The sequence below is a fragment of the Lytechinus pictus genome, chromosome 1 (assembly GCF_037042905.1).
Source record: "Lytechinus pictus isolate F3 Inbred chromosome 1, Lp3.0, whole genome shotgun sequence".
Taxonomy (NCBI): Eukaryota; Metazoa; Echinodermata; class Echinoidea; order Temnopleuroida; family Toxopneustidae; genus Lytechinus; species Lytechinus pictus.
In genome coordinates this window covers 36197988-36216423 of record NC_087245.1, presented here as the reverse complement: position 1 = coordinate 36216423, position 18436 = coordinate 36197988, and the positions used below count along the sequence as shown (strand labels likewise).

General features: G+C 37.1%; 1 long non-coding RNA gene across 1 annotated transcript; it reads left to right on the top strand.

Annotated features, from left to right (window-relative positions):
• The first annotated feature begins 328 nt into the window (after nt 1-328).
• LOC135154683 (uncharacterized) lies at nt 329-8465 on the top strand. Its single transcript, XR_010294041.1, has 5 exons — nt 329-536; nt 3192-3274; nt 3784-3871; nt 6088-6380; nt 7912-8465. It is a non-coding gene; the product is annotated as an uncharacterized LOC135154683 (long non-coding RNA).
• Nucleotides 8466-18436: the final 9971 nt, after the last annotated feature.

Here is an 18436-nt window from a genome sequence, read left to right as displayed (position 1 = left end):
CCCAAAAAATCTATACACTTTTGAAATGGCTGCCAAATAAAAATATTCCAATTTGGGGGAAAGGCTTATATGTATAGAAAGCAAATATTAAAAAACATATATTTTCAAAAGGGGGATCCGCGCCTGGATTAAACTAAATAAACATGTAGCAAATGTTGAAAGGGCATATCGGCGAAAGTAAGCCATTAACAAAACGCCGAATGTCTGTCCATAATAAAAGATCCATAGCAATGCACTGGGGCGAATAAACGAGCGCACAATAGGCGGGAAAATTTGAATAGCTGAAGGGCAGGCGATAGTGATACAGGCTTACAAAGGAATGCAAGCCGTGAATACGGGGTACACCACGGCATCATCATCACGTGCACCTACAACAACAACGCTGAGAAAGGCTGCAACGATAGCTGAATTTAAACTGCTGGAAGGTTTTTCCCCACAAGATATCCACAGATTTTCTCTCCTTATATTACAGCGTATGAGAGGAAAGGAGGGAAAATGCAGGAAGTGATTTCAAACATTATTCTGGCGATAACCAGGTAAGTGCATGGGATAATTATCTCAATACTTCATGTAAGACGATTAAAGATGATTTTGAAAATTAAAGTAAGATGTCATCTAAGTTCAAAATATGTCCCCAAAACTAAGAATACAGAAACCGAAGAATACAAAAGAAATAGAAAAATAGTTAGAATTCGTTTGGTGATTGCTTTCAGCTACGTATGTGCTACCGATTTATGTATTGTACCATAAATTTGTAAATATTTATTTATTTATTTATGTATGTATGTATGTATTTATTTATTTATTCATTTGCCATTCGTGGGATGGAACACCCTATCAGCAAATGCTGTTTTTCGTATAGGGGTCCATGCACACAAAATAAAAAGTACAATATACAATCAAACATGGTAATAATGCCAAAAGCAGAAAATCATATGACATAAATCATAAAAACATACAATATAAGTGAAAGAAACTTGATACTTGCTACTTGATGAAGTAATCCCTATGGCAGCTCATAAAGAAGCTATACTGGGATGATGAATAAAGTGAGCCACTGGAAGGAGCATCATGAAGTGCAGAAATAGTGATAAATAGACATAGCAAAATACATTATGATAATAAAAGTAAAATATTAAAAGCAATAGGGGGACTAAAAAAACTGAAAAATATAAACAATAAGAAAAATAACAGTAAGAAAAATAACTTACATAACCTAAAAGGTCAAGTCTACCTCAGAAAATGTTGAATTGAATCAACAGAGATAATCAGACAAGCATAATGCTGAAAATTTCATCAAATTCGGATGTAAAATAAGAAAGTTGTGTCATTTTAAAGTTTCGCCTATTTTCACAAAATAGTTATATGCTCAATTTAGTCACATGTAAATGAGAGAATCAATGATGTCCCTCACTCACTATTTCTTTTGTTTTGTATTGTTTGAATTATGAAATATTTCAAATTATACAGATTTGACAATAAGGACCAACTTGACTGAACCACATAATGTTTAACAATGGTAATTCCACACGTTCAGGGAGAAAAAAAAATTGTTTTACAGGACAATGAGGAGAAAATTAGACTATTTCATATTTCATATAAGAAAATGCAAAAGAAAAAGTGAATGGGTGATGTCATCAGTTCCCTCATTTGCATACTGACCAGGATGTGCATATAACTATTTTTGTGAAATTGAACGAAGCTTTAAAATGTCATAACTTCCTTATTTTACATCCGATTTTGATGAAATTTTCAATGTTATGCTTGTTGGATTTTTCTCCTTTTATTCAAATCAACTTTTTGTTGGACTTATTTTCAGCTCGCGCTTCGCGCTCGCATCAATTGTTTAGATAGATATCTATCCTATTCTTGGTTACAATAAATGTATTAGAATTTTAAGGTTTCGGTCGGATTATAAAAGAGGTTTAGCTCGCACTTCGCTCTCGCATAAAATGTTTATTTAAATAGCTATTGTGTTCATGATTACACTCTAAAAACACTGAGTAAAATTCTACCCAATATTGAGTAAATAGGGAACATGCATGTTTGCTTGGTATTTTTTCACCCCATATTGTGCTATTTCAACACAACATTGCGTAAAATTTACCAAATATTTGGTATCTTTTAACCCAACCAGCATGCATGTTCCCAATTAACCCAATATTGTGTAAACCTTTTTTAGAGTGTACCAAAAGTGCTCAGAATGTCCCAATTTTAGGTCAGATTACCAAAAATATTCATCGCATTAATTGTTTAGATAGGTACCCATCCTGTTCATGGTCACAAAAGTGCTTAGAATGTCCAGTTTTGGGTTGGAATAACAAAAAATTGACTAGTTATATTCCTATCCTACTCATGATGACCAAAAGTGCTTGGACTGTCAAAATTTCCTCAAAATTTTAGGTCGGAAAATCAATATTTTTTAGCTCGGGCTTCGCGCTTGCATCAATTATTGTTTAAATAGATACACATCTCATTCATGGTAACAAAAAGTGCATTAGAATATCAAATTTTTGGCCAGATCTATATGAAAAAATTTCAACTCGCGCTACGCGCTCGCATAAAATGTTTAGTTTAGATTATGTCCATTATTTCATGATTATCAAAAGTACTCAGATTGTCTAAATTTTAGGTCAGAATATAAAAAATGATCACATCAATATTGTTGTTTAGATAGATACCCATCCTGCTTGATGACCCAAAGTGCTTAGATTGTCAACATTTTAGGTCAGGTTATCAAAACTTTTCAGCTTCGTTTAGATACTATCCAGTTCATCATTCATGTTTATGGGGGCGCCATTTTTCGAAAAGTACACATTCATGGTACCAAAATCAGGCAGGGCCCACGGGGTGCAAAATCCTGTAAATGCACCTGCTGCGTTAGGTATCTCATCATGTTTGTAAGAGAAACTAAGATGTACTTAAAACTACAGACGTTAGTGTAGACTACCCCGTAAACAAAAATATAAACAACAGCTTTAGCAGCCGGGTGAAATTCGGGTGAAAATATTTCCCCCTAAGATTTTATTCTTCCTCCGCCAATGTATAAATGTATAGTTTCATGTGATTTGATTTTCGATAAATTACATCAACGTTTATATTACTAATGTCTTCAATGTCTTTTCATTATGTTGGTATCATATCAATTATGGTACATTCTTTAATATATTTTCCCTTTAACCCCATAATAGGGTAGTCTGGTCCACAGGGTTTGCCACTGAATACTGCAACTGGAACTGAAATGGATTAGTAATTTAAAACTATATCATGAAAGGTGAGTTCACCCAAATATCATTGTTATGATAGATTATATTCTTAAGGTCAGAGAGGACTCTGCGGGCCCCATGTCAAAAAACGGGTGAAACAGCAAACTCAGTAAGAAGAGGTGATGTTTGCATACTTAGGAAGGGCCATCCTTTGAATTTCTAAATTTTCCAGAACTTTTGCATTTTTGCGGATACCATCAGGTGATTAATATACAATTGTAAAATATATATATCTTGACAGCACGTCGACTTGGTGCATATTACTTTTAGAATTTTCTAATTTGGGGATTAACCTTGATAGGTCAACGTGTCCTTTGTCATTCCCCAAATTTTGATATTTGTGTGATGTTGTAACTGATTTTAAATGTTGTTTTTGCTGTATTGATTATATTGGATAGTTGAACCTTTTTTTTCTTACGTGTGATACGGAATCCATCGCTGGTAATATGAGAAAAAATTATTGTCATGTCCGAATCCTTTTTTTTTTAATATATACCTGGTTTTACTGGACAAATAGGCCTAGGATTGATAGGATCCAGCAGAAAATGAGGTACAGGAAGTCCACCAGGGACCCAAGCGGCCACCAGGAAACATCGATGCATCAGGTAAAACTCATTCGTATCTCCCTCATCAAATACTGAATTAGGCGGGTTTTTTTTTAATAAGAAGCCGATCCTTTGAAGACGGTATGTATCTTACCCTGGCGTTAGACTTGGAATCGTTTTTATAGGGTGTATTCATAATAAGGGAACATAACTTAAATTTATCCAATTAATAATAGTACCCCCGTATTAAACCTAGTTAAGGTATAGCTAATTAACATTCAAATGACATCACAATTAGGTGTATATGACAATGATTAATGATAATGTTCGAATAAGCAGAATGTTCTTACATAAATTTTAAACAAAAACAGGCATAAAGGATTGGTAAGATCTCTTTTTATGTCCTTATTCATTGTCTTTGCTGTGTTTAGCATATAAAGGTGAACAAAAAATGCAATTTCAAAACATGCACTTTCACTCCAAAAAGGTAAAAATTCACTCTTGAAAGATCGAAATCTCATTCCATTCGGACTGGTCCCTCATCTCACTCTGAGAGGAGAGCGATTAGAGACCAGGGTCCCGTAACATAAAGGTTAGCGATTGATCGTACGCTTGATTTTCACGACTGATTGTACATTGTATAAGACTTGAGAAAAATGGGGGTCGGACGTACAAAAAGGTTGATCATTTTATGGAATTGCCATATATACTCTCTAAATGCAAAGGAGGCAAGGAGCTAATCTGGGGCCCATAACACAAAGCTTAGAAATGATCGTAGAACATTTTTCTACGATTGATTCCATTGACTATACTTCACTTCATAAACTGACCAATTCATGGTCCTTTTAGAACATTACAGACTATCAAAAGAGCAAGAAAATTTCATGAAGGTCCAACTTATAGGGGGTCGGACGTACATATTATGGAATTGCTATAAGCTATCAGCATAAGATATGAACATGTTCATTTACCATTCTCACAAATCCGTCCTTGTAGCATGTACTTCATGTTAGGATTATACCAACAACTGGCGAAAGGAATCGTTTGAATACATTTTGCCCATTACATGGTAATAACGGTGAGCCAGGAGACATCAATAATAATAGTTATGGAAGCAACATACACTGCAAAAACTCCGGTGTTGATTTAACACCAACCCGGAATCTATATATATATTTATCCACACCAGAGAAGTTTTGAAATAACACCAGTTTGGAATCAAACCGATACTGTATTAATACTAATTGGTGTTGTATAAACACATATCTGGTGTTAGACCAAAACCAAACTGGTATTCTTTAACACTTCTCTGGTGTGGACATATATAGATTCCGGACTGGTGTTAAATCACCGGAGTTTTTTTTTCAGTGTAGCGCTTAGGACTAATACACATTCTAAGCATTTAATGTAATGATTCCGTCTTTAGCACCACTACACTAATACAGGGATATAAAATAAATCCAGATGAAGAGTAACTACGGACCAATCGAGTTTTTAATTTAGTTTGAATTCTATAGATTCATTTAAATCCCTCGAGATTTAAAACTATTTTTAAATGATTAAAAGTCCACATTGCGAGTGTTCCTTAGCTACATTCCGTCTAGATTTATTTTAAATTTGATTTTGTTTATATTCAAAACATTTAAAAACTTTTAAACATTTTACACCACTACTTTGACGGCCATACAGTGTTGTATAGGGCCTAAACATATTTCTAAACAGCCATGTTTTTTTTTACTGGACTTGATTGACTGCTCCGACCTGTTACCATGCCAGTTGCCATGATAAAATGGTTACCATATAATCTGATACATGTAGTTTTAATTCCTTTTGTGGTGGGTTGTAGCTCCCTGTTGCTGGCATGTCTGTATAAGACAGACCCACCCATTTTTATGTTCTGTCTTTTCCCAACAGCTCAAGAGTTAACCTTATGTCGACCAAGTCTTCCACCCGTAGATCATGGCCCAGATTATACGATTGATTCTTGCCCAATGCATGCTGAAGCACAATTTGAATTTGAATAGGGCTACGCTAGAGTATATACACACTGTAAAAACGCTGTTCTAAGTTTTAAAATTCTAAGCACGTTGTTTAAGCCCGTCACTCTAACAACTATTGTTTAAACCATTTAAACAACTGTTTAAAAGTTTTAAACAACTGTGTAAACTTTTTAAACAACTGTAAACTTTTTAAACAAGTTGTTTAAAAAGTTTAAACAACTTGTTGTTAGAGTGACGGGCTTAAACAACGCGCTATATTTTTATTTTACTGTGCAGTATATACATCGCCACCCATGCGGCCTGGTCAACAAGGATTGGAGCAGGTTTTCACAGACGATGATGGCGGGTCAGGTGGAAAGGAGAATGTTGCTTCGAAGGCGTCCTCTTGAGATTATCCTACGGTGAGATAGGTCTGACGTCCGTCACGGTTCACCGGCCAATTCTGTTTCCAACTTGAGAGAGCCTACAACGCGCAGGATCACCACAGGAAGGTATAAGGTGTGGCAGTGTACTTCGGTCGACGATGCAGGTACGATGGCCTTTACGACTAGACAGTTCACCCGATGCAGGTAAGGGGTGATCAAGGATCTCTAGTTGGTCAACTTGACCTGATGGGAATATTCACGGAGACAAACAGCGGGATTCAATGACAGAAAACTGGAAACCGTTCCATCAATAATTTTTTTTGTCCTACAAGTTTTCGGATCCGATAACTTTCCTTGATTTTGATTGGCCAAGTGGGTATGGTAAATGTCGGATGAAGCGGGACTTGTCGGATAAAACGTCTGACAAGTCCTGTCATGAAATGCTCCCAAGTGCCACGTCTTACAAAGAGTTACGATTGATCCAATCAACCTCAAGTATATGGAAATCCAACAATGGCATTTTTTTTCAGGAAATTTGCACACTGTCCTTTGAAAACAAAGAGAATCACACTGAATTTCTAAGAAAACTGTGAATGTAGGACTCCACACCATTTCTAGAAAAGTGAAGAAAAATGTATTTTAGATATTGGCGTTGCTGGCTTTCCATAGTTGTGGTTGACTGGATCTATCGTAACTTTGTAAGACGGGGCCCAGATCAACCAAATTGGCTCAACCTTACTATTCTCTGTGATCTGTTTTATGGCGTTATTCAGACATACTTCTGGATGTTTATTATTACTATTGAGTATATGAGTATGAGATTGACCCACGTCCATATCTCGGCTGTCATTAAATATGGAAAATTGCTGCTTAAACTTGAGCACATCTTGTGTGTAGGGCCTAATTTATATCTCGCAAATCCACATGGAAGTGCCCGGAGCGAATGAAAATTTTGCCAAATTGCTCACAAAAGTTGTTTCTATTTTTCTTGATTTACTCGAAATTAACTATTGTGTAATTAAATTGGGTCATTATTATATTCATAATTTTATAGCCAATTAGTGATTTTCCTCTTGATTTTATGTACTTATTTATAAACGAACACACCAGTCAATTATAGCTGCAGTGTTAAAGTTTGGGTGTTAGTTCAACACCTTTGATTGCTACTTTTACACCCTCTGATGTTATTTTCGAGCTCTCGGGTGTATTTTGTACACCCCAGGGCGTGGTCCTGCGGGGAGCCTATCTGGTATTAGTTTCAACACTCCATTTTTACACCGAGTTTGACCAGTTGAATTTTTATGAATCCAAAAATTTGCAATACTTATTTGGATAATTGTTACAATAGAAATAACAATGTACAGGTATGAGTTGTACCGGGAGTTGCATAATTTTATATTCAATCAATTTTAATTTGATTTTAGGCATTGCCGACGAGCGCCAGTGGGAAAGGATTGTTTCGCTTTCCTGTTTGTCTCCCATTGAGGGACCAAAAATGTCACAAAATTGCTGCTTATGACTTTGTCTCGTTTATTGATTCGAAGACACGCCAGATAAATCAAGAAAAATTAAAGAATATTAACTTTGTAATTATTACCATGGGAACCTTGATTGTAATTGGCTGCTGAGCGCTAGTGATAATCGCCAATAAAAAAAGTTACCATAGTCATGAATAGACGAGAAACGGAAGACTGTTTCATTTTTCTTTCCCCCCTTTTCTGTCGTTTACCATTAGAGCAAGAATTAACCTGGCGTCGACCAAGACTTCAAGACTTGCTGGTGGTCAACGATCTGTGACCACCTCATGCATCACGGTCCAAAAACTTGAAGTGGAACAGGCTTACGTTCGAGTATGTCACCATCCATGTGGCCTGGTCAGCGAGGAAAAGAACAGGTTTTCATCAGGAGATGATGGCGGGTCAGGTGGATAGGAGAATGTTGCTTGGAAGGCATCCGCACGGGGTTATCTTCCGGTGAGATGAGGTCTGATGTCACTGCTGACCATCCAATTCGATTTGCCATTTGCATGCGAGGACCCAATTTTACTATGAGAAGGATCGAGGAGGACTCGGATGTGGATAATGGACTCCGGTCGACGGCCATGCCGATCCCCATGGTTGGAAGGTTCACCCGATGCAGTCTCGCCATGGTGAGGGGTGATCAAAGATCCAGTTGGTCTTCTGTATTTTCCAAAAGGGGGAGAAATTTTTCGGAGGAAATTTTTTAGCAAGCCCCCCCCCCAAAAAAAAAGAGGGTTTTCAACCACAAATTAAGGATATTTTGTACCCGAAAAAAAAATTGACAAGCAAAAAAAAATGGTCTTCAATTTTAGAAGAGGGGGCACACCTCTGTTTCAATGGCATTTTTACATTAGAAATTTTAATTTCGCTTCTCAAAAGGGGGGCACGTTCCCCCTGTGCCCCCCCCCCCCCCTGGATCCGTGCCTGGTTATGACCAATATGACCAACATCATCTTGAAATAGGTCGACCAAGATTTGCTCACCTTCCTCGCATACGACAACGTTAATTACTCCTTCCCATGATCTGTTTTGGGTTTTCATGGCGTTATTCAGATAAGAATAACGTATACTGGGCCCCGTCTTACAAAGAGTTACGATTGATTCAATCATCAATCGTAACTCTATGGAAATCCATCAGTGTCGTAATTATTTTTTTACAGGAAATTTGCAAAATGTCCTTTGTAAACAAAGGAGAACACACCAAATTGTCAAAAAATCAATGAATTTATGGTATATATTCATATCTATAATTTTTTTGAACAAACATGCATTTTATAAATATATATGTTGACTTTGCTGGCTTTCCATAGTTGCGATTGATCGGATCAATCGCAACTCTTTGTAAGACGGGACCCTGGTGAAGAACTATAGGTAACACAACCTTTGCCTACTACCTTGAGTAGGGAATGTTTGTATTTTACACATTTACTGTATGTGGATTCTCAACTGGTTGGTTTCTATTTAATTTGCGGGGGCGTTCCCATGCATGCTGTAATATAAAGTCCCTGAATTTCTCAAGGAAGAGGCCGTATTCTGTCATCATGTTCTTCCACGTCAAACATAATAATAATGATTGTTTAATGCTTCATTAGGATTTCAGTAGATATACCGCATGCGGTCCATGGTGATGAAAAAATGAATTGAATTGAATAACTGGTTGTTGAAGAAATATGCATATAGCCTTTGGAGGCTTTTAAAAATTGCATCGTCTTCTAAAGCTCCGTCGCTTTGCTTCCTTTCACACTCCTGTGTATTCCTTATAAAACTGCCTTTTCATAGGCCTATTCGGGGTTCAGTATTTGCAGCGTTTATAAATCGGAGGGCAGCAGTTTGAGTGGGCAGAAAAAATTGGATGAAGAAATATAGGGGGCCTAATATTCTTTGTAATACAATAGCTAAATGCACTTGTGCAGAAACGAAGTTTGGTTTGGAATTCCATGAATTCCACATCTTTATTTTTTTGCTCGGATGCCTCGCTCACTCATCTATTAACTGCTTTTTTTTGGTTTAGATTATCCTTCAGAATCTCATAAGATTTTTTAAACAAAACTTGTAGGTTAAAAGGTGCAACATTTATTCGGTTACTTAAGAAAGGAATATGCTTTGAATATTTGTCATTTCTTAAAGGAATCAGCATAGCCGGTGGAAGTGGGGGCAGGATCATTTTTAAAATAGTGTGGGGAGAAACACGCATATTCTATGGAAAGTTGTGATCACATCCATGGTCATAGAACTCCCCCTCCTCCAAAAAATGTGAAAGCTTGCATTTTTCTTTTGGAAATTTATCTAAATTAAAAATAAACGTTACTCGTCTTTCCAATTTTATGTGTGGCCCCAGCGGCCGCCAAAATCTTAACGCGTAGGAACAAGCCCCGTGTGTTTTTAAATATTATATGAATATTTAAAATGCAAAAGAATATTACATTGTAAATGATGCATGAAAATGGCTCCAATACCGTAATAATGATGACATGTGGCTAATAAATTCATTGCCATTGTCATTGCGCTTATGCCCATAAAACTAACAAAACATACACTGAAATTGAATGGTAAAGATGATCAAAATTATTTTTTTTCGTCTTTTTATAATCTAAAAAAAATAATGATTTGAAAGTAGAATCATGACAAATGAGAAATATGTCCCTCTTCTGTCGGCTATGCTGTGTACTTATGTTTCCTTCATGCTGGGTTGTTTTACAATCAGGGAATACCAGTTAAAAAGGCTTTCTATGCATCATAAGAAAAGAAACGTTATTGTAATCTCAAATCTACGATGGCAAGCTATGTGGTATTTTAATAGCAGACTGCAAAGAAGAAAAATATTGAACTACATATTCATTATTCAAAATTGACCATATATGGCATTTTAGGGCCAAATTTACTGTCATTTATTTATTTCTTTTTTTCAATTTCGAGCCGGCCCATGTCTATATGCAGCCTTGTGCATCGTTTCACCAATTAGAATTGATTATTGAAATTGTTTAAGTTTCTAAATTTTTAAAAGCTTCAGACAGTTTTCATTTTAGGGAAAACTGACTTGATAATATATTTGTCTATACTTGTGTAGTAATATGCAAAACTCTTAGACGGTTCATTTTGCTCACTTCCGCTTATTTTTTCAGCCGTTTCTCGTTCCACAGTCCAAAATCACCCCCCTGCGAAAATTGAACCCATACAAGAAAGGTTTAAAAGAAACTCAAAGCAACATTTTTGTCAAATTAGATAGCTGAGTTTACCCTGATTGTATAACAACCAATAATCATGATGATAAAAGCCTTCGGAACAATACTACACTGTTGAATGATCCATGTGAAATGTCAAACGTCGTCTGTTGATCAAATGATGGTTTATAAAATAGTGGTGTGGATCCTTGTTAAACATTGGCGGCGGAAGCCAAAAAATTTAGGGGGGGGTCCACCCGACATTTTGGGATGGACACAGGTAAAAATTGGACAAGCAGAAATTTTAGGGTGGGGGTCCGTCCCCCACTTCAAATTGAGGGGGGGGGGGGGGGGCAGGACCCCCGCCCCCCCCCCCCCCGCTTCCGCCTATGTTGTAAAACTGTCCTCATCTCAAAGCAATGACCTGTTTATATAGAACTGGTCATAAGAACAAGTCATCAGCAAATTTTCATGTTTGCTAAAACAAATGATTGGTCACGTGATCGATTTCATCCAATCATTTGTTTGGGATCCATATCACCATTTTATAAACATAAGTAAATGATTGTTACACCCTTCTTCTGGCTACTTGTATTTATTCTTGTATCGGTAACTCCCCCCGGGTCCATCCCTCCCTGCTCTCTCTCTCTCTCCCTTCATATTTTTTTGGATTTCCATCACTTAACTTTATAATTTCTCATTTTCTTCTATATTGCTCAATGTTTCTTTTGAATCATATTCATTCTATCTGATATACGAATTTCAAATTCATTCTTTATCATTGTATTCTTTCAATTATGACAAAATAATCTTCATCAACTACCCCTTCACATCCGGGTTATCTCGAACGCTCTCTTTCATTTCTCCTTTCTTGTTCATTGCGGATTTTGCAATTCATCTTCAGCAACATTTCACCTCCTCTCACCTTGCCTCAAACTGTTCTTACCCGATTGATGTTGGTCTGTAACTCTGGCTCCATCACATCCACCTTTACCGATGGCTCTTTCATCCTTGTCAAACGATCTCACCATCCCATCCACCTCAATATGACAACCCCTTTCTCTTTCCCTGCCTTTCTTTAATCTCCCTCTCACTCTCTCTCTCTCACACACACACACACACAATCACATCCAGCTTTACTAAGGTTCTTTCATCCTTGTCAAACGATCTCATCATCACATCCACCTTCTCAAAATGACAGCCCCTTTCTCTTTCCCTCCCTTTCTTTAATCTCTCTCCCACCTCTCTCACTCACTCTCTCTCACACATACACACAATCACATTCAGCTTTACTAAGGTTCTTTCATCCTTGTCAAACGATCTCATCATCACATCCACCTTCTCAAAATGACAACCCCTTTCTCTTTCCCTCCCTTTCTTTAATCTCTCTCCCACTTCTCTCACTCACCCACTCTCTCTACACACACACACACACACATAATCACATCCAGCTTTACTAATGGTTTTTTTTCATCCTTGTCAAACGATCTCATCATTCCTTCCACATTCTTTATATGACAACCCCTTTCTCTTTACCACCTCATTCTATCACCCTTTCTTTCTGTTCCTCCTTTCCCCTTCTTCCCTTCTCTCTCCCGCCTTACCCTTGGATGTGGAGGGAAAAGAGTGAACTTCAGGAAATGCAAATGCGAAAAAAAAAAATTCCAATTATCTTCAGATCCAAAACTTCTTGTGACAGAAACACTCAAAAACTTTATCCAAACTAGATATATATCCGTTAGCACTGCCAATTTAAAGTAATAGGCCTATTTATTCTTGTTTTGTGAATTTTATATGTTGTCCATGTACTGCGTCTCTTTTAAATGCATTGATAATTATTCGAGAATAAAAATTAAATATGTGACAAACTATACAACACTTTGTCAGTAATCTTCAAATAAAAAAAAACAAAATCGAAATAATTTCCACAAAACTGCATTTAATGAAGTTCACTTTTTGAAAATGAAAAAAATATCCCTCCCTAGTTTTAACTGAAACTATACTCGGAATGTTGCAAACTGGGTCAATAACCGCTGTGCCTTTAATTCCTATTTTAGATCATGGAAACACTTTGAAACTACCAGAAAATGAAGTTTACTAATGAGGTTCACTAATTTGGTGGATATTGGAATATTTCATGTCGCAAAAACAGCCAAGGAATAGTTGCCATGTTATCATATGAATTTTTAATTTTTGAAAAGGAAGAAAAGTTTGGCCCTGAATATCAATCCATTTTGCAACATTTTATCCAGAGTCCTAAATATGGGATGGGGGTTCGATAACTCATTGAGACTTGCACATCAAATGATGTTTTTATTAGAACATAAAAATTACCAATTCAGTAAAAAGGGTGGCAAAAATGCCATTGAAAAGGATAAGTTTTCCAAACTTGTTGGCAAGAGGATTTTTTTAGGATGATATCCACTTTTCGGGGGGGGGGGGGGGTTATCAATGTGCAAATCTCAATGGGGGATTATCCTGACCTGCTGCAAGCCAAAACACGACAACCTTCAAAGTACTGTATAAGCTTAAATTCTTCAATACATGTAAGCATTTCACCAATTCATTAAGCCGCAAATTTGCCACTTATACGGCGAAAAAAAGGTAATCCAAATGCGAGGGAGGATGAAGAAATTAAGATTAATGAAAAATATTTAAAAAATAATAACTTTTAGGCATTCTACTGACACTGCACATTTGTCACTGAATATTGAAGTGACTCGACTATAAAGGGCATGTGTGAAAGTTTTCTCTTGACCTTGTCAAAATTTGGAAATGATGGAAATTGGGGAGTGATTAACGCCTGCCCCACTATATTTGGATTACCTACTACACATTGCTCAATGCCCATTAGAAACCTAAAAAGCTACAGATTACAGAAATAATGTCGGCTTTGGCTTGCAGGAGGGGCGGGGCCACTAGCGTAAATCCTTGCGTCGCACCTATTATTCCGGGGTGGGGGGTGGAACAATAAATCATCCCCCCAGAACAATAGGTATGACGCAAGAATTTACGCTAGTGGGCGGGGAGATCACAACGGGTGCGTGTTTCATAAAGCTGTTCGTAAGTTGAGAGCAACTTTAAGAACGACTGATGACCTTTCTTGTGGTAAATGGTATATTCATTGACGATGGTTAAGTGCGTAAGAAAGGATCACCAGTCGTTCTTAACTTACGAACAGCTTTATGAAACGGCCCCCAGATATCAAAAGGGCAGGGGAGATGACCGGAGATAAAAGGGGTGTGGATATCGCATCAGATGATAAAAGGGGGGCAGGGAGATTGCAATAACTTCACAGATACTCCATGTGCACAAATACAAATGAAAAGCAAGAGTTGTTTTCATATTCCAAATGGTTTATTCAAATAGTTAAAAAAAATTGATTAAAAAAAAAATGACCAGCAGCCAAGAAGATCCATCCAAGTTAGGAGGTTACCATAGCAACTGACCTTGATTTGAAGGAGCAAGCCCTAACCTTCACAAAATGGCCGCCAGTCTGAGCTGGGGTCTCCTTGTCAAACTCGCACAATACATGACATCACCACCAATCGTCCTATTTTTAAGTGTGCAGGGTGGGGCACTGGACACTGCCATGCATGACATACCACATCCTTAATGTAGGTGCTTTATTGACAACTTCAATGATACTTTGTGCAGCCAAGTGTATGAGAGACAATGCATAGATTTTCCAACCCCTCCCCCTTCTCCCCACCCCCTTATCTTTCTTGCCATATTTATTTCCTTTAATCTGCCCCCCCCTCCTCTATCCCCCCTCTTCTTTCTACAGGATTACCAGTTAATCCATTCATTGTGGTCTCTCTTCATACCTCCCTGTACTATCCATCATGGGGAGTGTTTCACAAAGATATCTGTCAGTGATTTTCACCACCAGATGTTACAAGCTACTGAAAATTCTTGCATCTGATTGGCTGAGAGCTAACTAGTGAAAATCATTGACAAAACTCTCCATGAAATGCGCCCCATTTCTGCTAACCTACCTTCATTTCACACTATATCAACATTTAACATACATGACTGATATCTAAAATGTTCTAAATAATTTTATTAAACCATATTACCAATAAAGTTTGTCCTAATATTTTTCATTTTCAATTAATGTATCATTGCATTTAAAAAAAAAAAAAATTTCAATTGCTTTTTATTAATCTATTTTATTTTTTGTTATTATCATTATTATCATTTATCTATTTACTTTTTTCCATTTTTTAAATTTTATTTTATTTATTTATTCATTTTATTATTATTATTTTTTTTTTTGTGGGGGGGGGGGGGCTATTATTTTTTAATAAGCAGCATCCTGAGCAATTGGGAAGTATTAGAACAATTTTGCAAATAAACGCACCGTTTTCTGTACATAATACAATTGTGTTTACATGAACTTCAATGAACACTGCATTTTTGGTTGATTTATTGAAATAAACCAATAGGGAAAAAAAACCCATCTGTTTTTTTGTTTTGTTTTGTTTTTATTGTTTCCCCTTCATTTATTCACCATCATACCAGAACCAAATGGTTTGCGTATGCATCCATCACTTCTTCCACAGAAATTTTGAGAGATAGAGCTATTGCATTCAGAATGATAAGATATTGTGAATCTAGATCTAACAGGTTGAACCCTCAAGATAGGCTCGTCCTGAGGAAGTGCACTTTATATCCCACAACGCACCCTCAATCATCACAGTACAACGCATGTTCCCTAGTAGTGAAGTGCAATGTCAAATTTATGAGACGGCATCCAATAACTCCTTTCAGAATGGATGTAGGAAACACTTTCTTCAATCGAAAGATGATTAAGACGGAATTTCAGAAGCAGCACCAGACAAAAATTTCCACAGGCTCTTTCAGACTTGACGTAGGAATCTACTTCTTTAGGCAAAAGTGAAAGCCAACTGTAACAATCTTCCAGAAGGAATGTCAAATTTCAAGGACAGCACCAAATAGAATTTCCACAACTTGTACCAGACCAATGTCGGAAACCATTGTAACAATCTAGTAGAAGCCATCCAATTACACTCCATCAAAACTGGGTTATGCTAGAGGGCCCCTTCGTCCTTGCCACAATTATCCATCCATGTGAGAATGTTGCCGAGGCTAATCAAGGTACGACAATCCGATACAATAACATGGGCAAGTCTCGAAGACTCATTCGCCCTAACTTCATCATTATGATGGCACCAAGTGCGGATGCTGATGAGGCTCTTCAAGGAATTACAAGCATCATTCATTGATCACCATGATCAGAACTCTCGGGTCTCGAAGAGATATCCCAGTCTGGCTCCTTCCCTAAGGCAACATCACAATCCTCTACGATTAGGTTCGTCTGAATATCAGCTCTGGTTTGGACCGAATAAATTTTTCAAAGCACAGCAGAGAGATAATGCACATTTGAGAGAGGACCAGATCAACCAAGTCAGATATGCCAAGTTCTATCAAATACCTCAATAAATACAGCAACCCATTTTGAATTCGGCCAAGTGAATAAATGCAATTCTCATTCCCTGGGGAAAAAACTACTGGGCAATGCAATGATTAAACAAAGATGGAAAGAATGGAAATGGAGAATTCAGGGGCCTGTTTCATAAAGGACTTGCAACTGTTGTAACTCTGCCATAATGACATCTACCATGGTAACTGGGCTCAGCAGCCAATCAGAATCAAGGTTTCCATGGTAGTTGCCATAATGACAAAGTTACTACAACTGCAAGTCCTTTATGAAATGGGTCCCACAATGTTGAGAACCTGGTGGATCACTGCCTCACCCACAGACTGAAATGTGGATGAATTCCAGAGTCCAGATGGCAATAAGCAGATAGCAAGAGCAATGCAGATCAAAATGCTGTAATGTTTACCAAACGATGCAAGGATTATCATCATTTAGACCACCTGTAAGGCACCATGTATTTTTAGTAAAACAAAGACACAGACCCCTCATCAGATGTCACCATTTGAATTACTAACTGATAATATGCAACCTGCATGATGTTTTGAAGAGTAATGGATACCAACAAATAGGTTGAAAAAAAATCAGATTCTCAAACACCAAATACAAAAATGTCACATGCAATTGAAACATTACTCTGGAAGTCAGCAGATCACTCTTCAAACAACGGTTCCTCTCTTTGCTTGTTTGTAGTGCAAACCGATTCTTGATGAACCTTGATTACTGCGACTAAGCTTGGCTAAACTGCTCCATCAAATATATTTGACAAACGTGCAAAAGGCCCAACACAAAGGGTCAACTAGAAACACTAGAGCGGGCAAGGCTTGAAAAGTAAATGGCAAATGCTGGCAAGATAGACATAAAAATTTGACATTGCACTTCTAAAACTAGATTCCAGACTAACTTGTCTTGTAGTGATTGGAGGCGAAGTTGTGGAAAACCATTGAAGCACACAATCCCCATAAAAAGGTTCGACTTTTTATCCAAATTTAGTATAAAAGACAAAAGGTTTGTCTTTATGTTTTTTGTTTTTGTCTTTTTTTTTTTTTTTGCAGACGAACCAATATTGAGAAGCCACCTTCATCACAATATCATTATCATCCAACACAGGTCTGGCTAGATCTCTCTCATTCTGTGTTTACATCATAGATACACACTCGGCATTTTTGAAAAAAAAATTAGGTTCATGGTGAATGGGGATTGAACCAAATATTTAGAAAAAATAATTCCAATTAGTCCGTCCAAAAAATAATAGGTACAGAAAAGGGGATTTGATTTATTGCAAAATAATTCACGCTGCTCTATCATGTCTAGACAACTAATAAAAAAATAGGGATATCATAGTCTGGAAACATTTATCAATTTCCTTTTAAATGATTTCTTTGTCTAAATAGCAAATTATTATATCAGTCATGGCAGATGTTACGTTGCAACAGTGTGAAACAAAGATTACTTTGGACCAGCAGCTAGAGCGGATAGTACTGGGAGGTATATGAAGAAAGACGGCAATCAATGGATCAACAAATAATGCAAGTATTACATTGTAGAAGAGGAGAGGGGAATGTTAAACACGAGGGGAGGAGAGCAATGGGGATTTTTTTAAGTCCCTACAAATTCATCAAAATTGCTTTCAGGGATGGTATCGTTTTGATAGATTTTCATGAAAAGAATATCATTCCAAAGATTAGTCATGAATTTGAAGTGTGATCGATGCTAAATGTAAATAAAAGCCCAGTGTGGGTAATAATGCTGCCCTCTATTTCCAAACTAATGAATAACTTCAGTAATAACTGCTGGAAAATCATGTACATTGTCTCCCATACTCTCGGCTACACAAAAGTTCATTGAAATCATCAATAAAGCACTTACATTACGGAAGCTGTATGCCATGCACAGCAGTGTCAAGTGCCCTCCTCTGCACACTGAAAAATAGGTCTCACGGTAGTGACATCACATATTGTGCAATTCTGACAGGACGATCCCAGCTTAAACCAGACAGGAAGCCATGTTTGTGAGGTGTCGGGCCTACCACCATCAATCAATGAGGTCAACTGCCATGGTCCTCCAACTTTAACGAATCTTCTCGGCTGCTGGTCTTACAGTTTTGTTCAAGAAAGA